General features: G+C 37.1%; 1 protein-coding gene and 1 non-coding gene across 4 annotated transcripts in view; both read right to left on the reverse strand.

The window, feature by feature from the left end:
* Positions 1–25,556, reverse strand: part of STK3 (serine/threonine kinase 3) — a 375,334-nt gene that overhangs the window by 276,447 nt on the left and 73,331 nt on the right. The window lies entirely within an intron of this gene.
* LOC112662567 (U6 spliceosomal RNA) lies at positions 11,766–11,869 on the reverse strand. The gene has a single exon (XR_003138662.1). It is a non-coding gene; the product is annotated as a U6 spliceosomal RNA (small nuclear RNA).

Raw genomic sequence — 25,556 nt, forward strand, 5'->3', positions numbered from 1 at the left:
TTCTCCCTCTGCCTATGTCTCGGCCTCTCTCTCTCTCTGTGTCTTTCATGAATGAATGAATGAATGAATGAATCTTTAAAAAAAAAAAGGAATAAAAGTAAAATAGGAAAAGGGATACACCGTGGAGGAGAAGGCATGAAATTTAGAAATGGGCAGCAGGGAAGTCCTCAGCAAGAGGGAGGCTGGGGAAGTCAGGGGAGCACCTTGCAGATAGTGAAGGGAAGAGAAATGTGAGGCCAAGGAAATAGTAAGTGATAAGGCATGGAGGCGAATGTGCCTGCTGTGTTGTATTACTAAATCAAAAAAGGTTTTCTCCTGAATTACTTTTGTAGAAAACAAAACAAAGCAAAAAAAAACTCCTCAAGTCTCTGTTTTGTCTATGAAAAGCCAATCTGAAGGTTCCCAGAATGAGAGCATAGGAATTATCATTCAACCTGCAAATAAAGGCAGCAGCCTTTGTGAACAATTGAAAACTGTAGGAAAATTTGAGATGTATATAAGGGTCACTCAGCTTCACTTAACCATGAAAGTAAAGTAGTCTGATTCTGCATCCAACAATTCCAACTGGAATGCACACTTCAATTTTTTTTTTTTTTTTAGTGCACACTTTAATTAAACTAGCAAATGGCTCACCAGAGTTCTCAACTGGGTGTTCTCAGAGAAATGTAAGAGAAATCTGCAATTTGAACTCAAATTGGAATAACAAGACTGCATTTGTGTCGCTGAATGCATACACCACGATGTTTTACAAGTAGAAAAATACTAATGTAAAGATTTTTTCCTTGTTATACTTGTTGCTGCTTTTTATTGAAACTGCATTTATGTTACTTTTTTTATCATTTTTATGTGTATTTGAAAAATAATACTAATTAACACTGAATCTTTTCTACTATTACTGGGAAGAGTTTGGGGCTGAGAGAAAGCTCTAATCAAATGTATTACATTATGTAACTTTTTATTTGCAGGAAAACTTGGAAGTATTTCCTTTCAAGAGGCAACTTAACAAAACATTTTCCTTGATAATATTTCTCTCTCTCTCTTTTTTTTAAGGATTTTATTTATTTATTCATGAGAGACACAGAGAGAGAGAGAGAGAGAGGCAGAGACATAGGCAGAGGGAGAAGCAGGCTCCATGCAGGGAGCCCGATATGGGACTTGATCCTGTGAGTCCAGGATCACACCCTCAGCCAAAGGCAAACACTCAACCGCTGAGCCACCCAGGCGTCCCATATTTCTCTTTTCTAACCCAATTTTATAGTGAGCTGGAACTAGCATGCTGCAGTTGAATTCAACTACTATTCTATCATAGCAATCTTGTGGGTTTTTTTTAAGATTTTACTTATTTATTCATGAGAGACACAGAGAGAGAGAGAGAGAAAAGCAGAGACACAAGCAAAGGAAGAAGTAGGCTCCATGCAGGGAGCCCGATGTGAGAACTTGATCCCAGGACTCCAGATCATGCCCTGGGCTAAAGGCAGGCACTAAACCTCTGAGGTACCCAGGGATCCCCTTATCATAGCAACCTTAAAGTTTTATTTCACTTGTTTCTCTACCAAATTGTAAGCCTCTTGGGAGTAAGGACAGTATCTCTTTTGCATATGTCATCTCAAAAGTCTGGCATATCAGTTAACTACAAGAAACATCTTTAAATGAGTTTTAAAACAAGCCTAGAGGTAGATGTTTCTAGGTTTGATTAAGTCTTTCATTTACTTGTTTCCTCCTCAAATGATGGCTGCCAAAGCTCTAAGCATCACAAGAAGACATGGCAATGCTTAGCAGCAGAAGAAGGTTATTTCTTTCTGAATACACTTTTCAGAATGGTGGGAAAAAACATCCTAGAAGCCTCTTTGCAGATTTCACTTCATATCCTATTGGCCAGAATTGTGTCATTGCTATCAAAGGAAATGGGACCACGAAAACCTGTTTAGACCAACGGTGATTCACCCCATGGAACTGGGTTTGTAGCTGAGACTGGAATTGAAGTTCCCTGAAGCTTATGACAAGGAGAAGCATGAGAGAACAAAACTGGGATTCTATTATTGAGGGAAAAAATGGAACAATTGTAATAGGCAATAGCCCCATGCAACAAAAACATCAGGAATTTTAAGATAGGTAATTGATAAACTACATATTAAGTGAAAGTTAGGTGTACCATTTGTCATCTCGTTTCCTCTCAATTCCAAATTCATCCCTCATTGCCTACTTTGTTAAAATGGAGCTAAGTTCTTTAAATCTTTATCTTTATCAGATAGAATAATTGTTAAACTTTGTCACTAAAGAGCCATGGAGAGACATTGCAAAAGAGTTTTCCTCCCTGATTGGTATGTTTTCCACTGGAAGACTCCAACAGTGGGGACTGCTTATCTGGATCCTGCAAGATGCAATGCTTCTCCAGTAGTTGGCTGCAAGGCAGCAACAGCACTCAGTGGTCAACAGTCTCTCTCCCCACCACAACTTACTTCTTCCTTGAGCAGTTTTGGGGCAGAGTTTCTCAGTGAGAAACCTCACTATGGATAGTTTTCTCCAGAGACCTAAGAGAAGGATTTCTGGAAACTTCCAGAAGGCAGATGTCCAGCAAGTTCCACTAGTGTGGCACCACAGCAATTTCTCTGCTATTCAGTGAGATGTAATTGTGTCTTCTCCCACAAAATCTATATCACAACCCCTGCGGACCTCTTTTTGGGTGCTTTGTCTTAGCCCCACGGGGAGTAATCCTGATTTCTGCTATTCCTATTTTCTTTAGAGTTTTCTTTACCTGTTACTAGCCAATCCCCTGTTATTCCAATCCCCTATTATAGTCAATAATTGTTTTGTATTAAACTTTCTTCATTCAAATAACTATGTGGCTTCTGTCTCTTGTGGTTTCTGTATCAGACTGGACTTTGACCCATACAGAGAATAATAGCAAAGAATTTCAGGCCCAGTTGTAAACTCAGGGAAAGAAATGATAAAAATCAGATTGCTTCTATTTTCAGTTTTTTTTTTTTTTTTAAAGAGGGTCAGGGGGTGGGTGAAATAGGTGATGAGGATTTTTTTTTTTAAGATTTTTTTTATTTATTTATTCATGAGAGACACAGAGAGAGAGAGAGAAGGAGAGAGGCAGAGGGAGAAGCAGACTCCATGCAGGGAGCCCAATATGGGACTCGATCCTGGGATTCCAGGATCATGCCCTGGGCCAAAGGCAGATGCTCAACCGCTGAGCCACCCAGGCGTCCCCTATTTTCAGTTTAATACATAATTATCTACACCAGCAGCTCTCAAACTTTTTGGTCTTGGGATCACTTTACAGTCTTACAAACTATGGACAACCTCAAAGAACTTTTGTCTATGTGGTTTACATCTACCTATATTAAGAAATTAAAACTTAGAAATTTTTAAAGAAACACAAGGGTACACAAGTACACAATCCTTTAGTCATCAGAGGAATGACATCATCACATGTCATGTAGCATCTGGAAAATTCTACCATACACTCATGAAAGAATAAAATGAGAAGGGCAGTTAACATTGTAGTATTGTTTTTTAAATAGTTTTGATTTTGTGAACTCCCCAAAATAGTCTTTAGTACCCCCAGAAGTACCCAGATCACACTTTGAGAGTCACTGATTTACAGTAACTATATGTAAACACAGTAACTAGGACCTATGGGGGAAGAGATATAGAAAATATGATTATTGCTGTCTAAGAATACAGTTTACTCAAAAATATAAAGTATATATTCATATGAAAATAAAATGATTTAAGCCTTACATAGTAAACTATCAATAAATTCTGTCATTCAGAAAAGTGCTGTAGTTCAAATTAATATGGTCTAGAGCTCAGCCAAATAAAAATGCCTTCCATTATTCAAAATCACCCTCATTATAGCATCACTTTTAAGGAAAAAGAAAGAAGTTTCTGTTATATACAAAGATAAATTCCAGAACAAGCTGAAGATATCTCAGATCTTCACAACAATGATTGGTTAAGACACTGAACATAAAGACAGATCCAAGGAAAAGAAGAAAACCAATGCTAAGAAACTGGCAAACACCATCAGTTAAAGCCTTTCTGTGGCTGGCCTTTGTTACATTAATATAAGAAACTTAAGCTCTAGAAATAAATCGGTCCATGTCTTCATAGTTTCTCTTTTTATATTTTTGTTTTTTCAATTTTTTTCCATACATGCCTATAGTCTGAATAATTTCTAACTTGGTCTTGATTGAACTAAGCAGAAGGAAGATGTGCTTACTTCCTGGCCAGGAAAGCTAGAAAATAAGAATACCCCAAGACATGCAGCGGTGAGAGCAGTTAATGCTGTTGGGAAACTGGACAATAAGACCTAGGACAACAGGATAGAAAAGGGGAGATAGGTATTTAATAGAGAAGCTGTAATAAAATTGAGCCATCAAACAATCAAATCAAATTCAAATCCAACTTCAAAAAACTTGTAACAATAGAGATTTTTACTAACAATCCCATGTAAATGCTGAGGAAAGAAATATATGTCATATTCACACAACACAACTCCCTAAAAATCTTTATCCATCTTTCTCGCTTTCTCAAGTTTTCATGACAACCATCCATTTTGCTTCTCCCTCCCTCATCAAACTCCTACAACCCCCTTCCCTCCCCTGTCCCCCCTTGGCAAGCTTACACTTCCTCTCCCCCTCTCCCACAATTTACCTCCCTTTGCTGTTGCTTCAGGCCTTTTCCTACTGAGAATAATCTGACCTCCTTCTCTTTGATTCTGTAGAGCTCTTTTAGATTTACTTATTTTTGTCAGCACAACATAGTCCTAGGAGACAAGAAATGGGGTGATTCTCTTAAAAGGGCAGAGGAAGCAAGAGAGAAAAAGATAGTGAATCCTCAAACGTTGATATTTTTGTTCCTATCAAACATTCTTTCAATCAACATTTTTTTATTAAGTTGACAGGCACAGACAATGAGGTATGATCTCTATCCTGAAACTATGAGGTTTTCCTATTGTAAGCTTCCCATGCTCCTTTCTTTGGACTCTTTTCCAAAGGGAGTGATTACTTTACAAAAGGTAATTTTTTGCTTAATGAAGTGATTACTTTACAAAAATTATCCATGGAAAACCTTTACATGGTTAATTTCCCTCAAGCATTTAAACTATGATTTCAATTTCAGTCTTCATTGAGAAAGAGGGTAAGATGACTGTGGTTTCTAAAATTTCTTTTGTGACAAATAGTCAAAGGCATTACAAAAAGTTATCTTAAGGGCACCTTATTAACAAGTCACCATTGACAAAGGACTATTAGATTACCACTTTATATTCAGGTACAAATGAAGGAAAGGGAGAATAATGGAGAAGCTTCTAGACACCATAGGCTTATGTCTAGCACACTGAAATTATTTTTAAAAATGTAAGTCAAGAGTAAGAGCATTGAAAATATAAATAAACATAACACTGATTTTTATCTGTATTAGTTATCTTTTGCTGCATAACAAATTGCCCCTCAAGATACCAACTTAAAACAACACACATTTATTAGTCTTGGTTTCTAGAAGTCAGGAATTTGGGTGCAGTTTAGTAGGGCCCTCCAGCTCAGTCCCTCAAGAGGTGTTGCCCAGGGCTAGTCACCTCTAGATTTAACCTGTAAATTTAAAGTAATCCCAATTTTTTAGAAGTCTCAAAAGAATTTTAAATAGGATTTAAAAACAAACCATCAAGCTTGAATAGAAGAGAAATTACATGAAAAGCGCCCATAAGTTTCTGAAAGAAAGAACAATGGAAAGAGATTTGTCTGCCAGATGGCAAAACACATGATAAAATTGTGGTAAAGATGTTCAACCTCATTAAACAATCATTAGTAAAATGCAAATCAAAACCACAATGATATATCACTTCATAATTCGTTAACATGGCTATTATCAAAAAGAAAAGAAATATCTTGACTATACCATTGGTGAAAATGTAAATTTGTGCAGCCACTATGACAATTGCATAGAAGTTTCTTAAAATATTACAAATATAAAAAAAATATTACAAATAGAACTGCCTTACGATCTGGCAATTCTACTTCTGCATATTTAACCAAAGAACATGAAAATACTCACTCAAAAAGATACATGCACCCTCATTTTCATTGCAACATTATTTATAATAGCCAAGATATGGAAAAACCCAAGTGACCACAATGGATGAATGGATAAAGAAAATGTGGTGTAAAGACAATAGAATATTATTCAGCCATAAAAAAAATGAAAACTTACCATTTTCAACAACATGAATGAACCTTGACAGCATTCTGCTAAATGAAATAAGTCAGACAGAGGAAGAAAAAATACCATACTGTATGACTTCACTTACATGTGGAATCCAAAACAAAACAAAACAAAAACCAACCTCAAAGATATAGAGAACAGATTAGTGGTTGCCAGAGGTGGGGGTTGGGGAAAGGAGACCAAAATATAGACTTTCAGTTATAAAATAAATCATGGGGATGTACAGTAGAACATGCTGACTATAGCTAACATACTAAATTGCATATTTGGAAGTTACTGAGAAAAAATCTTAAAAGTTCTCATCACAAGAAAAAATATTTTGTAATTATGTGTGTGACAGATAAACTAGATCTATTGCAGTGATCATTTCACAATATATGCCAATATTGAATCTTTATGTTGTATACCTGAAACTAATATGTCAGTTATACCTCAAAAACATAGTAGTGATTAAAACAGTGTGGTATTAATTCAGATGTAGATAAATTAATGTGTATAATGAATCATGAGCCCAGTACAGAGCCATTTTTATGTGGAAATGTTGTTTATGATAAGATGACATTTTACATCACAGGGAAAAGAATGAGATGCTCAATAAACTGTATTTAGACAATTGACTATTTGAAAGGGAAAAAAGAAATAAATAAATACAGACATATATACATACATACATGCATACACATCATTACTTCTCTGTTTATAGACCTCTGTATCAGGCTTCTTTATATTGCTACCCATTGAAGACTCAACCCAAACTTCGCTAACAAAGGGTTATTAAACTGGGTCTTCTAGAGCAGACTGTAGGATTGCTTGATTTAGTGGTTCAATACTGACATGAAAGACACAGCGGTTTTGTTTATTTGTTTTTCAATTTCTTTTTCCATCTCTTGGTTTTGACTTCTGAAATGTTAGCTTCATTCTAAGGCTAAGTAGCTGCCAAAGTTCCTAGCCTCAAATCTGTACACCAGCCTGCCCAAAAGGAGAAAAAGCACTATTTTTTTAAAGAGGAACACTATCTCCATCAAAGAAGGAGAAATATCCTTGCCCATAATGCTTCTGCAACAACATTCTTGTCACATTGGCTCAAGCTGTCAGGTTGACCGTTCCCTAACATGAAATAATTTGGCTTGTGCTTGAACAAATGATTGGCTTATCTTACTAAATCATGGAAAGCTGGACAGAAATTCCCTGTTTAGCCTTAAATAGCAGGACCCTCTCTTAGAGATAGGAGTGGTATCAATTCTTATTATGATGCCCCAAATGAAAGAAATGCCTATTGCACAAAAGAGGGAAGAAAGAAAAAATAAAAAAGGGAAGAAAGAAATAGCTCAATGTCCACTATGATAATATATCAGAATACCTGATGCATTAGACATCTAAATCATTAAAAATAGACAAACGTGAAGTAGAGCAGAACTCCTTACACCTTAACCATGAGCTATAAATAGTGGCTTCCTTCCAAAGAATATAGTATGTAAAGCGGGGGGAAACAAGTTACTTTTCAGTAGAAAAATAGAACCTCAACCAGGTGATCAAGGTCAACATCAAGAGTGATAAGTCATATTTGTTGTATGTATCCTTGATCTGATGTGATGCGAAGGACACTTTACCTCCGTGGTCTTTCTTCCAAAACCACAAGATCCAGTCTCATTATGAGAAAAACAGCAGACAAATCCCAACTGAAAGATATTCTACAAAATGTCTGACCAATATTCCTCAAAACTATTAAGATAATCATCAAAAACAATTAAAGTCTGAGAAAATGTCATAGGTCAGGCGAGGCTAAGGTGACATAAAGACATAAGTGTAATGAGGTATCCTAAATATGTTGGGAGTCCTATAACAGAAAAAGGATATTAAGTAAAAACTTAAGGAAATCTGTCAATTAATAATGACATCAATATCGGCTCATTAATTGTGACAAATGTACCAAGCTAATGTAAGATGTTAATAACAAGGAGATTGGGTTCGGGGTATATGAGAACTCTATACTACTTTAACAACTTCTTTGTAAATCTAAAATTATTCTAAGACTTAAAGTTTATTTTAAAAACATTTTAAAACACATTAAAGACCTCCAAAACATATTTTAGAAGAGCACATAAGAAAATATTTTAATATTTTAATTAACAACACAAGAAATAACAGGTAGGTGTTAGCAAGGATGCAGAGAAAGGGAACCCTCTTGCACTATTGGTGAGAATACAAACTGGTGCAGCCACTCGGGAAAACAGTATAGAGTTTCCTCAAAAACCACTCTATCTACTCTGTGGCCCAGCAATTGCACTAATAGGTATTTACCCAAAGGATACAAAAACACTGATTCAAAAGTGTACGTGCTGCTTATAGCAGCCTTGTCAACAATAGCCAAACTATGGAGAGACCCCAAATGTCCATCAACTGATGAATGGATAAAGAATATGTGGTATATATTTATAGATACAATGAAATATTACTCAGCCATCAAAAATAATGAAATCTTGCCATTTACAATGACGTAGATGGAACTAGAGGGCATTATGCTAAGTGAAATAAGTCAGCCAGAGAAAGACAAATACCACTTATTTGTGGCATTTAAGAAGGAAAACAGATGAACATATGGAAAGGGGAGAAAGAGAGAGGGAAACAAACCATAGAGACTCTTAATGATAGAGAACAAACTGAGGGACGATAGAGGAAGATGGGTGGGGATGCCCTAGTTGGATGATAGGTATTAAAGAGGGCACTTGTGATTAGCACTGGGTGTGGTATGTAAGCGATAAATCACCGAATTCTACTCCAGAAACTAATATTGCACTGTATGGTAACCATGTAAAATGTAAATTTAAAAAAGAGAATATTTTTATAATCACAAGCTAGAAGATCTGATAAGAAAAATGCAAAACTCAGAAAGCAGAAAGATTTGCCTCTTGAAGCTTGAAGATTTGACTACATAAGAATTGAAAATATTCATAAGAAGAAAGATAATAATCAGGTGAGTAGATACTTAATGGAATGAAACAGAAGTATCTTCATACATATTAGATGAAGAATTAATATCTAGAATACAATGATATACAAAGAAACTGACTAGGGTAAGACAATCTAAACAGACAAATGGGTAAAACATCTAAACTTATAAAATCATAGAAGAAATTCAAATAGTTAGTAAACATGAAAAGATGCTCAACCCTACCAATAATCAGGGAAATGCAGATAAAGCAACAGTAGTGTTTATAAGTCATCCATTTGGGAAAGAAAAGGGAAGGAACAGAGAAGGAAAAGGGGAAAGGGAGGAGAGCAGTAGAGAGAGTATATGATGGACCTTGAGAGCAACTTCACTTTATCAAAAATGTAAGATCAAAACATGCATAGGTGCTTCAAGACTTCAGGAAGCCAATGAAAGACAAGCTGGAAACTATGCTGCAAAGCCTAATACAGAACTTAGTGAAGTAGAATGAAAACAATCACTACTTTTGTTTATGGAAATATCTTGATAAGCTTCTTTGGGTGGGAAAGGTAGGACCCAAAGACTTGGTCTATAAGAGGAAATATGTAAACAAAGAGAGCTGGAATCAGATTTGGAAATGTATACAAGTTCCAAATGCTTTTGGACTCCAGGAAAAGACTTAGTGAAGCACTAAAATAGAAACAGAATTAGATTCCACTGCCACGCCATTGAAGTGTATTCAAGAAGACACTCAATGGCATTAAGATTAGGCATATTTTAAAAACTCCTGTAGAATTTCATCTTTCCTTAAAATTTAAGGACTGGTAATTAGTAGCTAGCTAATATCAACTCTAAGTTTGTGGAGTGATTATTTTTGCAGGAAAAATACAGTTGTGGAAAAGTTTAGGTTGTAAGCTTTAGTTGTCCACAGCTGGAGGAAGCCTAGCTTTTGGCATGCAGTCATGTCCAAGTTCAACCACTCACCTGAGGGCACCAAATTCTAGGCATAGTGCCTAGAAGGAAATAAACAGCCTCATATGTTTTAATGTATAAAGTCATGGCAAGCATCAAATATATGGATAAGTTTCATTTAAATTTACTTCACAGATTTAAGAATTTAACAAGAGAGGATGCTTCTTCAAGCTCTAAGAAGCAATGTTAATAGTACTAAAAGAAAGTGCCACTGTTTTATAACAGGAATTCACTAATCCATACAATCATAGGTTGAAAATATAAATAGATTTAAGAAAGATTGGAGTATTGTTATCGTTATAGTTTGCTCTGGTATTATCACAGATTATGGATATATCATAAGCTTTTTTTCTTTAAGGAGAAAGAGATTTCAGGCATGCTCTAAATATTTTTGATAGTGTCATAATGGAAGATAATCACTTCCCACAAAGACCCATTTTATTATTAAAGACCTTTCCATGGTCAGTACATCACCACCGTCATCATCAACACAGACTGAACACTTTCTTTATGCTAAAGGCTTTACGTGAATTTTCTTATTTTTACGTGTCAGATCTTATAAAATGTAAATACTTCTGAATGCTATTACTCGTTAACACAGTAGCAGTGATCAGAAAGCAAGATTCTTGGGGAATGGAAACCAGAATATACAATCTGGGAGTTAAAGGGAAGGTGGTGCAAGAGGTGGAAAACAAACACTGATTTTCCTTCCTTCACAATTTTGTTTAGGATGAGAAGTATATGTGTGCATAAAGCCAGGATGATCCCAAGATGTTTGTTATGCTGTATTTTTCATTAGCTCCTTTTAATAAAATGCTTCAGGGATAGTCATCAGAGTACCTACCTGTTCTGTATCAACAGGTACAGAACACTTTCCTAAGTGTTATTATCAAATATATTTTACTTAGAAAGATATAATCTTCATTCAAGAAAGAGTGGGTAATAAACAGTATTAAGGTAGGTTTTTAAAAAGTACTATCAATAGGTATACATCCTTTTTTTTTCTTTTTTAAAATATTTTTCTATTTATTTCTATTTTTCTATTTATATATGAGAGACACAGAGAAAGAGGCAGAGGGACAAGCAAGCTCCCTGCAGGGAGCCTGATGCAGGACTCAATCCCAGGACCCCAGGATCACTCCCTGGGCTGAAGGCAGACAATCACTGAGCCACCTAGCATCCCAATAGGCATACATCCAAAACACAATTGTTTTGAACATTTTGATTAAGCTTTAAATTAAATCTTGCCATTTTCAAGCAACATTATGCCATAAGCATTTTCCCATGTTATTCAACAGTCTTTGCAATTATCATTATAATTGCTACACAGGCCTTTAGAATAATTTACATGCTCCATTTTTAAAATTTAGGTTGTATCCTGTTTTTCACAATTATATATAATGTTACAAAGCACATTTTAAAAAAAATACGGGGGATCCCTGGGTGGCTCAGCGGTTTAGCACCTGTCTTTGGCCCAGGGCGTGATCCTGGAGTCCCGGGATTGAGTCCCGCGTCAGGCTCCCTGCATGGAGCCTGCTTCTCCCTCTGCCTGTGTCTCTGCCTTTCTCTCTCTCTCTCTATCATAAATAATAAATAAATAAATAAATAAATAAATAAATAAATAAATAAATTAAAAAATACGGAGCGCTTCATGAATTTGCATGTCACCGTTGCATAGGGGCCATGCTAATCTCCGTATCATTCCAACTTTAGTATACGTGCTGCCAAAGCAAGCACGATGTTACAATGTACATATTTGTATAGAATTTGTTTTATGTTTTAGAACTATTTTCTGAGATGATGTCCACAAACAAAATTAATGGGACAAGAAGCATGAGCAGTTTAAGGCTTTTGGCATATCACTGTCAAAAAAACTGCTCTCAAAAAGATATTTGCGTTTACTTATTTGGAAATATAAAATTATTAAAGACTTGTTGGAGGATAATTTTATAGTATCTTGTAAAATACAAATGCCTATATGCTTTGAACAAGCAATCCCATTTCTAAGAATCTTTCCAACAAAAATAGTTACACATATATTCATATACAGATGTACAGGGTTCCATTATAGCATTGTTTAAATTAGGAAGAAAATTGGAAATAACCTAAATGAAAAGGTCAAGTAAAGGCTATATTATGGCAGAAATAAAGCTGTTAAAAAAAAAAAAAAAAAAAAAGAAATAAAGCTGTTAAGAATTAACTGGTTCTACACTTACTGACATGGAAAGATCTCTTAGAGAATTAAGTGGAGGACAAAGCAGTTGATAAACAATCAGAATGACTTCATTTATAAAAAAATAAGTAAATATGTTTGAAGATTCATTCAAAAATCAATAGGGATTGATGGTTGTATGACATTGTGAATGTATTTAATACCACTCAATTGTACATTTAAAAATGGCTAAGATGGGAGCATCCGGGTGCCTCAGTCAGTTAAGCATCTGACTCTTGATTTCGGCTCAGGTCCATGATCTCAGGGCCCTGGGATCAAGCCTTGAGTCAGGCTCCTTGCTCAGTAGGGAGTCTGCTTGTCCCCCCCCCCCAATAAATAAAATCTTTTTTAAAATGGTTAAGATGATAAATTTTATGTTATGAGCATTTTACCCCAATTTGAAAATATCAGTAGGGATTATCCACCTGTGGCTGAGACTGTTAGCTGTCCCATGAAATCCATTCTCCCCTTCTTACACAGTGATAGAATACCAAATTTAGCTAGACACATTTCCCAGCCTCAGCCTCCCTTGCAGTTAGAATTGGCTTATCTAGCCAATAAGATGTAAGCAGAAGTGCTTATGGCACTTCCCGAGAATCTTCTTCAGAAACCACTAATACAGGACACCTGGGTGCCTCAGTGGTTGAGCATCAGCCTTCGGGTCAGGGCATTAACCCCAGAGTCCTGGGACCGAGTCCCACATCGGGGTCCCTGCATGGAGCCTGGTTCTCTTCCCTCTGCCTGTGTCTCTGCCTCTCTCTGTGTGTGTGTCTCTCATGAATAAATAAATAAAATCTTTTTTTTTTTAAAGCCCATATTCTTTCCATCTCACCGCTCTGCATTTGTACTCTATTTTAATTCTGATAGGATAAATTACCCCTCATACTCAGATTATTCATCTCTGTCTTTGCTATTACAGTGTTTTCATCATTCCAAATGAACTTTAAAATCACCTTCTCATGGGCACCTGGGTGGCTCAGTTGGTTAAACATCTGTCTTTAGCTCAGGTCATGATCCTGGGTCCTGGGATCAAGCCCCGTGTCAGGCTCCTCACTCAACCAAGAGTATAGTTTTCCCTCTCCTTCTGCCCCTCCCCCTGCTCATGCTCCCTCTCCCTCTCCCTCTCCCTCCGTGTGTGTGTGTGTGTGTGTGTGTGTGTGTGTGTGTGTGTCTCTCTCTCTCTCTCTCTCTCTCTCAAATAAATGAATAAAATCTTAAAAAGTAAAATAAAATCACCTTTTCAAATTCCAGGAGCCAAACAAATAAGAAACCAACTGGAAATGAACCTATAAACTGACTTTGGGAAATACCAACATCTTAAAATGGCTAACTTTGCAGGGCACCTGGGTAGCTCATTTGGTTAAGTGTCGGCCTTCACGATGCAGGTTGCAATCCCGGGGTCCTAAGATGAGCCCCACTCAGGGGGAGTTGCTTTTCCCTGCCCACCTCTGCTCATGTGTGCTGTCTCTCTTGCTCTGCTCTCTCAAATAAATATATAAAGTCTAAAATAAAATAAAATAAAATAAAATGGTCAATTTTCTTAAAAGGGACATGGTGTAGCCCTGTTCATTGCTATCAATTTTATTCATGTAGGTCTACCTTGTTAACATTATTCACAATCAGCTTGGGCCTCCTATATTTTCGATCATTTTATCTATGACTATTAATAATATTGTCACTTTCTAAAATTTACAATTCTTATTTGTTTTCTGCCTTTTTATAAGTTAGATAAAATTTCCAGAAGAATATGACTGTATTTAACAAAAAGTACAATCATGACAGTTTAAAAGATTGTTTTAAAATCACAGTAAAGAAGTATATACCTTCTATATTGCTTAAAGACTTTTTTTACTTAAAGAAATTAGTATTTAATTATATCAGATGCCATTCAGCTATCACTAAGTGATCATTAAGTGATCATTTTCCTTATTATCCTTAACATATCCTAATAATTTTCCAAATTTTGAAACACTTATATTCCTAGGTGAATACTATTTGGTCAATGCAGATTGTTATTTTAATATGTAGTTAGAATTGACCTACTAACATTTATTCAGGATTTTCAAATCAAGACTTTAAACCCCAGAAAAGATTGTTTCAAATGCACACTACCTAGTTTGTGGGAGCAAAATTCTGCTTACAATTTCTACAGAGTCCCAGGGAGGTTTCCACTCTCATGGTATCCTCAAACTTCCAGTTCCTGCTTTTGTTTAATTGGGTCAACTGATGGATGGATGTGGCATGATGTTTCTTGCTCCTGTTCTGGACAGTTAACCCAAAGATGGAACTCAACCCATTCTTTTTTTTTTTTTTTTTAAGATTTTATTTAGTTATTCATGAGAGACACAGAGAGAGAGGCAGAGGGAGAAGCAGGCTCCCTCTGGGGAGCCTGATGCAGGACTCTATCCCAGGACCTGGGAATCACTCCCCAAGCCAAATGCAGACACTCAACCACTGAGCCACCCAGGCATCCCTAAAGAGCTTTTCTAATACGCATTACCTCCCTAACCCAATCTCCAGCACCATTCTGATTTGTCCCTGGAGATAGGAGCAGATATATACATTTTACAAAGGATCCTTAAGTGATTTTAACACTTTCTACTCTAACACTTTCCACTATCCATTGGAAATGGATTTTGGGGGAATGCTCTTAACATATTTTGTCCACACCATTCCTGGCACTTTAAATACAATAAGTCATCCATTTTCTAACACTATACACACAAACTCAAAATGAATTAAAGACCTAAATATGAAACCTGAAACCATAAAAATCCTAGAAAAGAACATACGCAGTAATTTCTTTGACATTGGCCATAGCAACATTTTCCTAGATATGTCTCCTCTGCCAAGGGAAACAAAACAAAACAAAAAACTATGGGACTACATCAAAATAAAAGGCTTTTATACAGCAACAGAAACCATCAACAAACAAAAAGTCAATCTACCAAATGGGAGAAGATATTTGCAAATGATATATCCAATAAGGGATTAATATCCAAAATATATAAATAACTTATACAACTCAACACCAAAACAAACAAAAAAAAAAACAAATAATCCAATTTTAAAAATGGGCAGAGGACTTGAATAGACATATTTACAAAGAAGACCTACAGATGGCCAATAAACACATGAAAAGATGCTCAACATCACTAATTATCAGTGATATGCAAATCAAATCCACAATGAGATATCACTTTACACCTGTCAGAATGGCTAAAATTGAAAAGACAAGCAATAAAAAGTGTTGGTGAGGACATAGAGAAAAAAGGAACTCTCGTGCACTGCTGGTGGAAATGTATATCAGTGTAGCCACTGTGGAAAACAGTATGGAGGTTCCTTCAAAAATTAAAGATAGAAATATTGGGGATCCCTGGGTCTCAGTGGTTTAGCGCCTGCCTTCGGCCCATGGCATGATCCTAGAGTCCCGGGATCGAGTCACACATCAGGCTCCCTGCATGGAGCCTGCTTCTCCTTCTGCCTGTGTCTTTGCCTCTCTGTCTCTCATGAATAAATAAATAAAATCTTTTAAAAAGAAAGAAAGAAGAAAGAAGAAAGAAAGAAAAGAAAGAAAGAAAGAAAGAAAGAAAGAAAGAAAGAAAGAAAGAAAGAAGAAAGAAAGAAAGAAAGAAAGAAAGAAAGAAAGAAAGAAAGAAAGAAAGAAAGAAAAAAGAAAGATCTATGATCTAGGATTTCCACTATCCACTACTGGGGATTTATCCAAAGAAAATAAAAACATTAATTTAAAAAGATATTTGCAGCCCTATGTTTATTGCAACATTATTCAGAATAGCCAATGTACAGAAGCAACCAAAGTATCCATTGATAGACAAATAATAAAGAAGATGTGGTATATATACACCATGTATTATATATGGCATATATACGTGTGTGGTATACATATTTATAATATATGGTATATATATATATGTGTGTGTGTGTGTGAGCTATACATGATGGAATATTACATAGCCATAAAAAGGATGAGATCATGCCATTTTTGACAACATGGATGGACCAAGAGGGTATAATGCTAAGTGAAATAAGTCAGACTAAGATGACAAATACTATGTGATTTCATTCATATGTGGAATCTAAAAAACATAACAAATAAGTAAATAAACAAAAAGCAGAACCAGACCTATAAATACAGAAAATAAACTAATGGTTGCCAGAGGAAAGAGAGTTGAGAGGATAAGCAAAATAGTTGAAGAGGAGTGGGAGATGCAGGTTTCCAGTTATGGAATGAATAAGTCATGGAGATAAAAGGCACAGCATAGGGAACATAGTCAATGATAATCCAACAGCATTGAATGGTGCTAGATGGTTGCTACACTTGGGGTGAGCATAGCATAACATAGAGAGGTGTTGAATCACTATGTTGTATAGCTGAAACTAATGTAATACTGTGTGTCTACTGTACTCAAGTTAAAATTTTTTTAGATAATAAACACAATGAGTCCTTCAATTAATGTTGCAGTGAGCACATAAGAGACATGAACAGGCAATAACATCTGCCTCATATGGTTGGCCAGGACTCTGCTTTTGCCAAGAGAAGGTTTTTACATTGTAAGGATTGCAGAAGATTTGCTACTTTAAAAAAAAAAAAAAAGAAACTACTGTTGACATTTTTGCGGAATATATTTTGAAAGCATACAACCAAGAAGAGTGAAATATAATTTTAGATTGGACTGAATTTGTCAGTGTGGATGCACTTACCAGGAGCACTACATTCAAAGTGCTGGCTCAAGCAGTTGGGGATCTAACTGGGATGGATAAAGCAAATCAGGCTCCAACATTGGCCCTCATTAAAGAAAGTGGAGATGCCAAAAATCACTTGGCATAGATATAGGAAGGAAATTAATGACTCCTTGAGATAGGAATGCTGGAATAAATCCATTATGAGTGTCCTGCTTATATACCCATAACTGTTGCCCCAAGAAGGACTGGAATGACTATTCTTTCCCCAAGACCTTAAGATCTGTATTTCTGAGGGAAATTCCAGTGTCCTTTTTCTTTTAATGCTTCACTATTTTCTGAATGTCAAAATTGCTATTGGGAAATGTTGCAATTGAAATATGTTCCCTAGTTTCATTTGGGAAGGGAGAATCTTGGGATTGCAGAAGTGAGAAAGCCTCCATCAACAACCAGAGGCAAAGTGTGCATGATTACAATAGGCAGGAAGACCAACTCCATAATCAGAATGATTTCACTTTCAGAGATCTCTAGCTATGTCTCTGTATGTTTCTCACTAAAGTCTTACTTAATTTGTGTAATCAAAATACCCTAGGTAAGCTGAATAGGGTCTGATCTGAGCCAAGAAAATAGAGAGTCATGATTCCTCACCCAATTTCCAGAGCTGAAACTGCAGATCTACAGCATCTTGCTTGAGCAGAGACTAGTACCATAACAGTAGAAGATGACTCTTTGATTTCACCCCTAAATATTCTTTTTTTTAAAAGATTTTATTTGTTTATTCATGATAGACATAGACAGAGAGAGAGAGAGAGAGAGGTGTAGAGACACAGGCAGAGGGAGAAGCAGGCTCCATGCTGGGAGCCTGACATGGGACTCGATCCCGGGACTCCAGGATCCCACCCTGGGTCAAAGGCAGGGGCCAAACCGCTGAGCCACCCAGGGATCCCCACCCCTAAATATTCTTAAAGGTCATTTAAGAGGATGGCTTTTGGAAACTTTTAGACATTAGCTCTGAGCTGACAGTAATTTATGGCACACAGAAATTCACTGAGACTTACCTATCAGAGTAAGGATATACCTGGGTCGGGTAAAATGAATGAAGTTTGACACAAACTCTAAACCTATGCATTCTGTGGATTTTTTCCAGTTCCTGTGTTGAATAGAATATTCTCAACAACTGGCAAAAATTCCCAGATATTTTCCCTATTATGGTAAGAAGAACAAAATGGAAGATACTAGAGTTCCCTCCCCCTATTAAAATAGTAAATCAAAGGCAATACTGTTCCCTGAGGGAATTTCAGATACTAATGCCACTGTTTGTGGCTTACCCAACAGCTGTTTTTACTTGCTCAACACAATGCCTTTTCTATTTTAAAGTTATAAGACAACCATGTGCCTCAAGGAGACTGAACTCCTCCCCAGTACCCAAGGGTGAATTTTAATTAGACTAAACCCAAAGCTAAATAATTCCATTCTCCTTGCATTAATTGGTTTAGGAATGGGAATATGATGCCATTCTGACCAATGAAATGTGAGGGAAAGGCTGCTAGAAGGCTGAAAATATCCCCACAGTCTTGAAGAATGACAATGGCTGACATGATTGCATGGGGATCCTAGATGTAAGTGCTGCTCCACATACACATGGGACAAAATGCTACAGTCTCAGGCACCAGAACACAGTGACAGAACATTGACATTTTCACAGTGACATTTTCTAAAATGCTCTTTCCCACATTCTAAATGATCAGAGTAAACCAGAAACACTTTGCTTTCACCTGAAAAAGCCAATAATGGTTGTAGCAGGGCATCTCAGCCTCAATGACTTGAGATTGTCCATTAGTTTCTTCTGGATCCCTGGACTTGCTCTGATTCCTCTCCTTTCTGATACTTGATGATTCCGCCTTTTTCTTTTGATTCTGTGGCTACCCCAGAGCCCTCTGATGAATTCTTGTCTTTGCTCAGAGTTCATTTCTACAGCTTGCAAAGAGTCATAATAGATATACCTTCCTATTAAAAAATCATAAATCTTCTTCATGTTTGTTTTTGTGTTGCACTCACTTTTATATTTATGAATTTTATTTTTATATGTCTACTTGGTTTTATTTAATGTCAGTAGGTTTTGTTTTTGTTTCTGTTACAAATTCTTTTTTTTTATTTTTTATTTTTTATTCTTTAGTTTCGCTTTCTCTGCAAGAAAGCCCATCTTGAGAAATTTTTGAGACAGGGCATATAAATGGTCTGACTCTGAGATTGTTTACATCTGAGAATGCCATTTGTTTGACATTACACATAAATGGCAGCATTCCCACCCTCAAGTTTCTATGGATATTGCTTTATTGTTTCGTGATATTTGGTGTTGTACAAAGGTCTGAGGCCAGTCTGTTATTTTTTTTTCACTGATAATACCATTTCCCTTATTTATATACTTGGAAATTTTCTCTTAGTTTAATTATTTCTGCTCCTTTGTGGTTTTTACCTTCAGAATTTCTACAAAATTTTGCTGGACTCTTGCAGTTGCTACTGACAGAAAATCAAATTTGTTGTAGTGGCTAGAGTTTCCTTGTAGAAAACAGTCCACTTGAGCCAGTTTAAGGAGAGCAATATTTACTAAAGACTATTAACTTCCTACAGAATGATCAAAAGACTTGTAGTAACAGGCTGGACTTTGAGAACAACTCCTGAAGCTACATCTAAAATCTGCCTCAGGGGCACCCTGGTGGCTCAGTTGGTTAAACATCTGTCTTTGGCTCAGGTCATGATCCCGGGTTCTGGGATCAAGCTCCATGTCAGGCTCCTCATTCAACCAAGAGTTTACTTTTCCCTCTCCCTCTGCCTTGAGTGTCTGCACTTGGCTCGGGGAGTGATCCCCAGGTCCTGGGATAGAGTCCTGCATCGGGCTCCCCAGAGGGAACCTGCTTCTCCCTCTGTCTCTCTTTCTGTGTTCCTCATGAATAAGTAAATAAGATCTTTTAAAAAATAAAATAAAATTGCCTCAGTGAAGCTACTGCTTCAGCAGCTACATCACTGTTAACTTAGATGAAGACTTGCTGCTTCTATCATGATCATGAAAGCTGCCAGACCAGGAAATTGCTGCCATCCTTGCTGATCACAGAGCTAGGGACTAACCAGACATCAGAGCTTCTGTCATAAGTATCAAAATGCTTCTGCCACTGTCCTGCCAGGAGAGCCCCTCCATGATACTGTGAGTATCCCCCTTTCAAATCTCATTCAGATACATCTATTTGGTGAGTGCACATCACCAGCAAAGGCATCTGAGTAATGTGGACTTTAGTTTTCTAGCCTCTGGAGTACACAAAATCATGCTAGTATGGCCTTGGAGTCTTACTAAGGTGAGTCAATTTTTAATATCTGCCACATTGATTTAAAAAATAAAGGGAATTTATTGACTAATGTACTTGGGAAGTTGAAGGAGTACAGTTGGCACAACTGGAGCCCAAAGTTCAAACCATGTTACCATCATTCTCTCTCTCTCCCTATTTTTCAGTTCTGATTTTATTCATTCAACAAACATTTACTGAATATTATGTGCCAGACACTGTTATTACTGCTGAGGATGCCATAAAGAACAAAATATATATCAATCTTTGCTTTCTTGCCTTTCCTCTCTATTAGATTCTTTCTCTGGCAGATTCTCTGAAAAATGGGAGCAAAAATAGCTCCCAGTAGCTTCAAGTTTACAGGTTAATTGAGATATCATAAGGAGAAGGGAATCTTTTCTCCCCCAGAAAGTATATAAATTCTACCAAAATAATGATCCTAATTGCCTTAAATGCGATGCACCTATGACCAGAGTATGGAAGGGCATGTATCATATGCCCACCAGATGTTGGTCAGGCTGCTCCAAAATAGAAAAATTATGCTCCATGTCTAAACTACTGAGCATACTACACACGCTCGCTCTCTCTCTCTCTCTCTCACACACACACACACACACACACACACACACTTATTTCTATACATTCAAATTCCTTTTTAGAGAGAGAAGGATGGGGAGGGGAGAGGGAAAGGGAAGGAGATAATTTTTTTTTTAATTTTAAAGTTTATTTTATTTGAGAGAGAGAGAGCAGAGAGAGGGGCAGAGGAAAAGGGAGAGAAGGAGAGACTTCACACTGAGCACAGAGCCTGACATGGGGCTCAATCCCACAACCCTGAGATCACCCTCTGAGCCAAAACCAAGATTCAGACGCTCAACTGACTGAGCCACTCAAGTGGGCAGAGGCAATTTTGAGCAGGCTCGACACCCAGTGTACCCAATGTGGGGCTCCATATCACAACTCTAAGATCATGACCTGAGTCGAAATGAAGAGTCAGACATTTAAGCAACTGAGCCACCCAAGCTCCCCTGTACATTCATTTTAAAAAGTGTCCCTCCCTATGACAACACAAGTTCCTCTTTCACAAATGAATACACACTTTCTTCCTCCTCAAAAGAAGAAACTCCAAAATTCATCCAATTAGCATATAATGCTCTAAAGACCAGGATTTCAGGTCCAGATGACTCATCATTTAGCAACCTATGGATAAATAAGAAATATAGCTACCCCCAACATATTCAATATTCCAATATATGAGATAAAACAGAAAATTTCAACAAAAGCTCTTATTTGAAAATGGGAAACCAACTTCCAGTCTCCACTCTATAGTATATATCTATACTGCAGGCAGAAAGAGCAAACACCCCGCCGTGGCAACATACTTCTTTTGCATCATCAACTCTAAGAACTAGTAACCAAAACCAGAGATCTGGCAGGATCATGATTCTTGAACTTAATCCCTGAGCCTAGTGACTTTTTCTCTTTGCCATAGGCTTTGTCTGTCCATCCCCCTAGTCCTTGGTTTAACTGTACTCTTCCTACCTTCTGTCCCTCAGTGTGGCCCAAAACCCCAAGACCCATAATATTCCTCTGGATTACATCCTGTGGTTCTCTCTTAGCAGTGGAATTATTCTTGCTTTTGTCCAGCGGAGAGGTAACAGCAGGAAGTGTCTGGGTAAGGATCAGGGGTCAAGCTTCTACCCTTGCCAGTCTTATCTTCCACCATACTCCTCATCTTCTGTTTTTACTCTCACTAATGTTAGCTTCAGCTTCAAGTACCGTATAGCACTCTTAGACTACTCCAATGTGTATGAGTAGCTGACTCTTGGGTATCTGAGACTGCAGGTTACAGGCAGAAAGGGCCTCTCAGTAAAGCCATATGGTATCATCTTTCTGCCTGTTGTTGAGGCCAGAGCTTGCACTTAAAAACAAAACAAAACAAAACAAAAACTTCATTAAGATTATCATTTCCATAACACATAATTCACCCATTTCAAGCATACACACCAAAGGCTTTTAGTATATTGACAGAGTTGTACATCTGTTGCCACATCAATTTTAAAACACTTTGGTTTTAAAGATTTTATTGATTTATTCATGGAGACACACAGAGAGAGGCAGAGACATCGATAGAGGGAGAGGCAGGCTCCTCTCGGGGAGCCTGATGTGGGACTCGATCCGGAACTCCAGGATCCTGCCCTGAGCTGAAGGCAGACGTTCAGCCACTGAGCCACCCAAGCATCCCAAAACACTTTCATTACCCCAGAAAGAAACCCCACTCTCTCAGCTCCCAATACTCCATCCTCCCAGCCCTGGAAACTACTAATCTACATTCTTCCTCTATAGATTTCCCCATTGCGGACATTTCATATAAATGAAATCATACACTGCATGGTCCTTTATGGTTGGCTTCTTTTATTCAGCATAATATTCTCAAGGTTCATCCATGTTAGAGCATGCATTAGTACTTCACTTCTTTTTATTGCTGAATAATATTCACTGTTTGCATATACATTTTGTTTATCCACTCATCAGTCAATGGACATTTGGATTATTTCTACTTCTTGGCTATTATGAATAATGTTGTTACAAACATTCATATACAGGTTTTTGTGAACATATTTTCATATCCTTTAGAGTATCTAGGAATGAATTGCTGGAACATATGCTAATTATATGTTTAACTGTTTAATGAAGGCTATTTTTCTTGATATTATTAAAAGCATCAAAAAGTCATTCACTAACTCCAATATCTTGACATTTTCTGCTGCCACTAAAGCACTAGCCACAGGAGGCATGTGGTCAAGTTTCCAAACTACAATAGATGATAGTCTAATTTGCGTCTACCTTGTAACCCAGATGTTCAGTACTCAGGTAGGAACAGAATTCTCACTACGCCTCAACTCAGACAGTTCTACATTTCAGAGCTTGACACATACTATATTTCACTTCCAGTTACCAATCTTTGTCCCATGATTACAAATGAATAAAAACTTAGGTCTCACTGAGTGCCTGGGTGGTGCAGTCCATTGAGTGACTGACTCTTGATTTCAGCTGGGGTTGTGATCTCTAGGTCCTGTGATCAAGACCCATCAGTAGGGCTCCACTCTCAGCGAGGACCCTGCTTGCCCCTCTCCCTCTCCCTCTGCCTCTCCCCACTCTCAATCTCTCTCTCTCTAAAATAAATAAATGATTTTTTTTTAAAAGTTAGATCTCACATGATTGTGAGTTTGATTGTGAAATCTGATTTCATATATGTTGGGATGCAATGGTTCAAAACTGTAAGTCAAAGGCCATCTCTCTACTTTTCAGCAATCCCTTTTCTACTTTGGCTTAGTTCTCAGGTGGGCTTGCTTTACTTGACAGCAGAAGTGCCCCCTGGCAGCTCTTGATTCAAGATTCCAAAAGAGACCCATACTGACCCTTCATAAAAATGCTAATTGGCCCTATTGAGTCAGGCAAGATCAAGGGAGCACGTTCCTATTCTTGGTTCACTGGCTCCATTTCCAGGTCTAAGGGAGTAAGGTGGTCAGCCTGAGTTACATGACCATTCTCACAGGAGAGATGGGGGGCATGGTCAAATGATTGATAGCCACACTAGGTATGGGATGAAAGATTTCTAAAAGGAAAAATACACCTGGGAGATGAAAAACAACAGGCCAAAATGCTTTCTATATCTATGATACTCAATTTCATTATTTCATTTTTATCTCTTTATCAATTTTCTGTGTCCCATGAAATATTTTTCAAATTTGCTCCATATATTATTTATTCAATTTTCTGAAAGACTGAGTCTGTATTTAGCCTCCTGGGCTTTAGATTTCTGTATGGTTTTTAGAGTATCATTTATGTTTTTAAAATATTTATTATGGGTCTCTTCTTCCCAGGATATTATGCTGAGACAAGAACCCTGTCTTCAGAGAAATTACTGTTTGCTAGAAGAGGAGAGAAAATTACAATAAAGTGATATAATTAAACTAAGTTCAAGGTGCTTGGATGTGCCTAGCAGAGACACCCAAACCAGCCTGAAGATTCATCAGTTTTCTAAAGGAGACAGTGTCTTTAGAGAATGAGTGTTCATTGGATAGGGAGTGGAAACCAAAAAATGAAGGGAATTTTGGGTCAAGGCACAGTGTGTGCAAAGCCATGAAGATGTAAAAGGGCATGTCATGAGAGAGGAACACTAATTAGTTCAGTGATTAGTATATGCAGTGCAAGGTAAGTGGCAAGAAAGAGCTGGTGAGGTACCTAGAGGCCAAGCCATAAATCACATTGCAGCTATGTGCCTGGGTCATTGGGTTTTGTCCTGGGGGTAACAGAAGGGTATAAACAGGAGTGTGTCATGACCAGAATTGCATTTCAGAGAGGCAATTCTAATGATAATGTGGAGAATAACCTGCAGAATACAAATTGTTCAAGAGGTTACTGCAGACACAGTAGTGAAAAAAATTGTTAGAGTCTCAATTACGGGTGTGTGACAGATATGTGACCTTCAGAGAAGAAGAAAAAGTCAGAGCCAAGAGATGGAAGGAGCAAGAAAGTGATGGGTAGCCTCCAGTTCCATTTCATCCCTTAGACTTTGCATCTAATAGGATCCAACAAGCTACCTTTGGAGCTAAGCTTATTTGTGTTGGTTTTCCAGACTTTAAACTAAAAGAGTCCTGACTAATTTAATAACAAATCAAATCATCAGTCTATCTCTACATCTATCAATTAATTTGGTGTTTACTTTAAGGAGATAGTTTACAGATTCACTTGTCTGATTCTTCTTTTTATCTTTTTCTACTTTCTTGGAGTTTGTATCCTTTCCTTCAGATGCAAAAAGAGCCAGAGGGTGGAGAAAACTTTGTAGGGGTGATTCTCACAGTTTATTTTTGTTGTGTTTCTCTCAAATCTCCTTACATGTTTATGTTAGATACTACTGTGGGTCTCATGTTATCCACAAATCTTAAAAGGGATTATTAGCATAGCTGTGGCTTTCTCTCTTTAAAATAAACCCCATCTTACTTGGAATTTGTATTCCTCAAGGGATTGTCTTTTTTCTAGATACACAATACTAAATATTTTAATCAAATATGTGATCAGAAATATTTTCCATTTTACTTCTTTTATTTATTTAATAGACTCATGTTACCCTGCTTTTTGGAAGAGAATTATTTGGAATAATGGCTCAGCT

This window comes from Canis lupus, chromosome 13, assembly GCF_003254725.2.
Source record: "Canis lupus dingo isolate Sandy chromosome 13, ASM325472v2, whole genome shotgun sequence".
Classification (NCBI taxonomy): Eukaryota; Metazoa; Chordata; class Mammalia; order Carnivora; family Canidae; genus Canis; species Canis lupus.